Below are 6,000 nucleotides of genomic sequence, written 5' to 3'. Positions count from 1 at the left end.
TAGAAGATACCAAGATTACCAAGGCTAAATCTCCGGGCAGAGTCGCTGCCGGAAAGAAGCTCGCGGAGATGAACAGGAAGAACAAAGCCAAAAAGGAAGAAAAGGTGGAGGAAAAAGAAGAGGAATCCTTTATTAATCCGGGATACGTCATTGGCGCGTTAGGAGTCGCTATAGCAGCAGGCAGCCTCTACTTACAATGGCGGGCAACGAAAAAGGTAGAACCACCAACGTATCGCGCACCTGTGGAACCGGCTGTTAGAAAAAGTAAGATCCCTGAAATGGAGTAATAACCTTCTCGCTTTGTAATATAATGTCAACCGCGTTGTTGAAAACTGTTGAAGAAGCAGCTATCATTACTTCCATCGTTGCGGGTATTGGTTGGGTAGGTAAGAAAGTGCTCAAAGAAGACTTTACTGAAGACCCAAGCAAGAGCTTCGCTAATTTTGCTAAGATGACCGCTGCCGTGGGCGGGGCTATCATGGTAAAGGATTACCTACGGAAGGAAAAGTACCTCCCTACGGTGTAATATATATGGCTAGCGTGGTCGTAGGTGGAGTTATTGCAGCTCTAGCATTCACTGGAGCTAATTATGGCGGTCAATATTTGGATAGATTAGTTAGAGGCGACAAAAGCGGAGAATTAACCGCTGAGAGGAAAAGGCACGATTTAGCGCTGGAGAAATATCAGCGGGACGTGGCAGCTTGGAATGAAAAAAGACAAGCTTACAGGGATTGGTTGGACAAGAACTACCAAGACAAAATGCAGGCGGATAAGAACTTTGAAAATACAGACTACGCCTTTAAACTTTATGCGCAAGCACACCCCGCGGTATTAACGAGGTTAAGAAAGCCTCAGTTTAAGAATTACTATCAGCCTTCTAAGAAACAAAAAGACAATGAGTTGGTCTTCGTAGGAGTCGCAGGGCTGGTGGGAGGCGTGGCCTTGGCGTATCTAATATAATGATCGTCTTTTTGGAAAGCGACAAGAATAACTTTACCACTTATCTGAATCCCCCCATCAAAGCCTGTAAGGTAAGGTTGGTTAGTTGCTCTTTGTACAATTCTTGGTATAATTTAATTAATGGCTTTGTCATCGGAACTTCCGGCACCAAACCAAAAATACCAGATTCCCATTACACCCCTATAACACTGGCTAAGGAGCTAGCAAAGCATGGATATACTCTTACCACAGGATTGCCCCATGAAATGACATTCAAGAAAAATAATGGGAGCGCCAATCTAAAGGACAGTTCATTGGTAGAACTCCTGGGCCTTACTAGTACCACGATAAATAGCGGCAGTACATATGATGTGAAATGGAAAGTCGCATCCTCTTATGAAGTCTATTGCGACTTGGTTCATAGTTACAACAATGGAGAAAAGTCTTCTCTTATGTCCAAGTTTCTGCCCCAAGATAATCCATTTGACCCAGTGGAATACACTCCCATTTCTTTGAGCTATGACTTGTCTAATTTGGTAGAAAGCATAAACATCACCATTAAAGTGGACGGAAAGACGGTGGATTTTAACGGACGTAAGATCAATCTCGTTTTGGAATTCATATAATGGGCCGCGTAGAGGACAAACTTAAAAGGATTTACTATGGGCCGGAAGGCTATTGGAGAGGAGCGTCAGCTATCAAGAAACTCGCGACCGCGGCCAGGGTATCAGACGAAACGGCTAAGAACTGGTTGAAAAAACAAACCCTCTGGCAGGTTTATCTTCCCGTGCCTAAGTACATTCCCAGGCCCAGCTTCACCGTAAATACCCCCAATGAAGTTCATCAGGCGGATTTGCTTTTCTTACCGCACGATAAGGTGAGAAAAAAGACCTATAGGTACGCTTTGACCGTAGTCGATATCGCAAGCAGATATAAGGACGCCGAACCCATAATCAGCAAGGATTCTGGGGAAGTCGCAGAAGCCCTAGGTAGGATTTATAAGCGCGTTTTGAAATGGCCTAAGCTGCTGCAAGTGGATGCGGGAACGGAGTTCATGGGCGTGGTTACTAAGACCCTGAAAGACCACGACACTAAGATTAGGAGAGCCGAAGCTGAGTACCACAGGGGTCAAAGCATTGTCGAAAGATTCAATAAGACCCTGGCCGAGCGTCTCTTTGGATACCAGTATTGGAAAGAGCTGGAAGATCCCTCCAAACGCAACAGGGAATGGACTCAGAGGCTCCCCCAGGTCGTCGCGGCTTTGAACAACGAGGCGGCCAGGGCTACGGGAATAAAACCCAGGGATGCCATAAAAAAGAAATACGTGGAACACAAGTCCTTTGTCAGAAGTTCGAGGGCGGTCTTCCCCCAGGAAAAAAGATTAGGCGATGTCACGGTTCGATATCTCTATGAGCCGGGTGAATTAGAAGGAGGATCCAAAAGAGCTACGGATCCTAATTGGTCTTTGGAAACTTACCAGATCCGAAGTGCGCTAGCTAAGAAGGGTCAGCCCATCTTGTATTATCTTCATGATGGTCCCACGCGTGGGTTCGTCAAAGAAGAACTGCTTATCGTGTGATGTCCGAATGCTATCGTATGGATACCATCATCACACATCCATCGCTTACCGTCAAATGCAGACAGCGACACCTTCTCCTGCGTGACGTTATGTATCTGATGACCATAGCTGCCGCAGGCTGTTCATTTTATGTCGCTGTTCCTTACGCGTACGCAGGACCTTTAAGTAGGAATCGTGGGTTATGTCCTTCTTAACCACGTATTTTTTTACGCCTTTAGCTTTCTTTTCTACACCGTCCAGCTTCAGCACGCTGTACATCTTTGGTTTCAGCCCCACGTATTCCACGATGGGTTTTCCTTTCATCTCATCCTTCATTTTCCCGATTACTTTCTTGTTTTTAGGGGAGTAAAGGAAGTGGTCGCGTGGGTAATCGCTGGTGTCGTATTCATCGATGTCGGGAACACAGTCTTCGTAAATGTCTTCCGTCTGCACCTCTAGTATCAAGGAATCGGTGTCGGTGTATAAGAGGCGGCACTTATCACCGTATTTCGGTTTTAGCTTGTCGTAGTAAAACTCATACATGAGCAGCTTTGATAGGTCTAACACTGTAAACCCCGTGTATACGGGTTTATTCAGGAATAAATTCGCTTTCTTCATGTGAATCACGTAGAAGTTTAACATTTCTACGTATCTAACGAATCCAGGCTGTGATACGTATGCTTCTGCTTCCTCTCTGGTGCTGGCTATCTTTATGCTTACGCGCTTGCGGATGTTCTCCATTGTCTTACCAAATACGCTATTGTTCATTAGTTTAAACAGGTTCTTTTCGAAGTCATTCTTTGCCTGCGTACGCTTTTGTGTGTTAAAGTCAATGTAGGAGCGCATCCATGGTTCCTGCGTGAACTTCAAAACGCGGTGGATCTTCTTCACGCGTAAGCCGTGACGCACATAGAACCGCAGGTTGCGGTAATGCACCACATACTTCTTCTAATCCATCAGGTTCATCGTTAGCTTCCTGTATGGCTTGTATCCGGGACACATTTGCTTTTGCAGCGGAGACAGCTGCTTAAATGGTATCTCTATCGCTTCTGGTGCTAACGGGAACTCATCGTGCGCGTCGTGCAAGTGCTCTGGGTATTCCAAATCAACCTCCAGCACGTAACCTTTGTCGTCTTCTTTACCTACGTTTAGGTAAAATTCTATGGGCTTTATGTTGTCCCATTCGAAGTCGCGTACAGGTAAGTACTGCGACATTGCCCAACCGTAGAGGTTGTTTGCGTCTAAGTAGAAGATGTATGTGGTTGGCTTCTCCGGGTCGTACTCCACCGTGGGATTGTTCGCTTTTGCGTATCGTCTGCTGGGTCCGCAAACACCGCCGCGGATACCGTCTTCCATAAAGCGGTACATGTCGTATTCCGTTAGGAGATCCAGTTGCGCGTTTGTCTTCTTTAGAAGCGCACTCCAACTAAGCCCAGGAGCCGTGTAGAAGTTCGCTGGATCCAACCCGTAGTATTCCATTGCCATCTTTCGAAAGCTTTGGAAAACATCTGCGAGCAGCACTACGTCTGAACGTAGGTAGATGTCGTGGTATTCTCCCATATTCTCACAGGAGTACTTTTCCCACACATCTAACGCATGCTGGTACTCCTCGTCCTTTATACCGGACTCGTTTAGGGTGCTGTAGAATCTCTCTTTGGGTGGTAGGGGTTCTTCGAATCGCTCCCAGGAATCCATGTATTCGTATGGGTAGACTCCTTTCCTTTCCGCGCCATATTGACTGGAAATGGGGAACTCCGTGTTGTATTTAACCAAGTTTGCTAAGGAGTCCGCCATGAACTGCTGCGAGTCTAAGAACTTCAGCTTACCCACAGTTACGGACATGTACCTTTCTTTGTTGTTGGGTATGCACTTTACTTCGGAGCCGTCTGTTCCTTGTAAAAGTAAGTGACTGTCGTAACCCCTTAAATTGTGAAAGAATACGGGTATTTCCATTTCTGGGTCTACTTTGAAGTTTATATTGCATTTCCAATGAGCCGCTCCTCTGTATTTACCCGTGATGTGGCAGTGATCTCTAACCTTATCCACATAGAAATCCTCAACGAATGCTTTATGACAATGAATGCAGTGGGTGGAAGGCTTGTTGGGCTTTTCCCCCTTCCTTGCATACCTACCACATTTGAAATGAGCTTCTCCTAGATACTTTCCATCTTCGTCCCACGCTTTCTTTGCCCGTCTTCCAAACTGGAGAAGCGTATGTTGGCAAATGTGGCATTTCTTTGCCTTGGTAAAAGCCTCCTGGTTCTCTTTGGTAAATACCATCTTCTTTGGGCGTCTTAATTGTTCTCTTATCTCTTCCTCCTCTTCTCGCAATGCTTCTAGAAACTCATTAGCTGCGTTCTTACCTCGGTAAATTACAGGAGGGTCGGCCTTACCATCTGATCTGACTACTATGTAACCAAAGGAGCAGATCTCGTGTAATCCCACCTTATTCGTGGCACCACTTTTCTGCTCTTCCTTAGTTATCAACGCTTCAAAGTCTGCATATATCACGTAAGGCACCTGCATCTGCTTTTGATAGTCTGAGTACAATAGGTTCTTATCTGTGGGCATCTGGATCCGTTGCGCCACTTCTTCGACTCCGCGACATATTTCATCGTGATCCTTTAGAGCTTTAACGCTGGTAAAGGATAACAAACAACAGTCGCAGAAGTATTTCTTACCTTTGTGCTTGGTGTGTCTGTAAAACAGTCTGCTAATATGTTTAACCCACGAATAATGTCCGCCGTGGTAGAAAAGGTGTATTCGTTCTCCTTTACTCTTTGACAGCACTAGTGGTACTATCGTTTGGTCTCTGACTCCGTAAACGTTAATGGCTAGGTCATTTTCCTGCTCGAATATCGGTATGTCTATCAGCTGCATTGGGAACTCCACGCCGTCCCACTCCAAATCATCTGTTGGGTACTTGCTTGGTCTACATGGATCCTTATCTACTGGATACAGTGCGGATCGTATTGCCCACATAAAGCAGCGGTTGTCGTCATTCTTTACGTTCACTATGGCTTTCTTCCTTTCTACCCACACCGGTAGGGGTATGTAACTTCCTCCTCGTATTGGCACGTACCTTGCCATGCTAACCTCCATACCTTCTACCTCCTCCACTGTCCAACCTGATCCTTCTTTCGTGTAGTTAGACAGCGACTCCATTACTGCTTCTAAGGCTTCGCTGAGTGACCTATCCAAATTCGTGGACTCTAATATAACCAGTGACTTTGATCGCAGCATTGCTGTCGTCGTTACCTCATCTTTTGATAAACTTACTTCTACCATTATACTCGCTTTCAGGGCTCCTAATTCCTCTATACCTTTTCGAAGCGTTCTCTTGACCTTCCTTTCTGACTGACGCCAAAACTGTCTAACGTCAATCTCACCGTTACCGGGTATTGACACCGTTTCGAAATTGCTTTGGGATTCCATCTATATAATAGGAAATATCTTATACCTAATTCCAGACCCTTTTCAGATCGTCGTAGTCATACTCACAA

This window comes from Actinia tenebrosa, unplaced genomic scaffold (assembly GCF_029948245.1).
Source record: "Actinia tenebrosa isolate PJP-AT-01 unplaced genomic scaffold, QUT_ActTen_1.0 PGA_scaffold0__85_contigs__length_37466705, whole genome shotgun sequence".
Classification (NCBI taxonomy): domain Eukaryota; kingdom Metazoa; phylum Cnidaria; class Anthozoa; order Actiniaria; family Actiniidae; genus Actinia; species Actinia tenebrosa.
The sequence above is the reverse complement of the archived record's forward strand: the minus strand, read 5'-3'. Positions refer to the sequence as shown.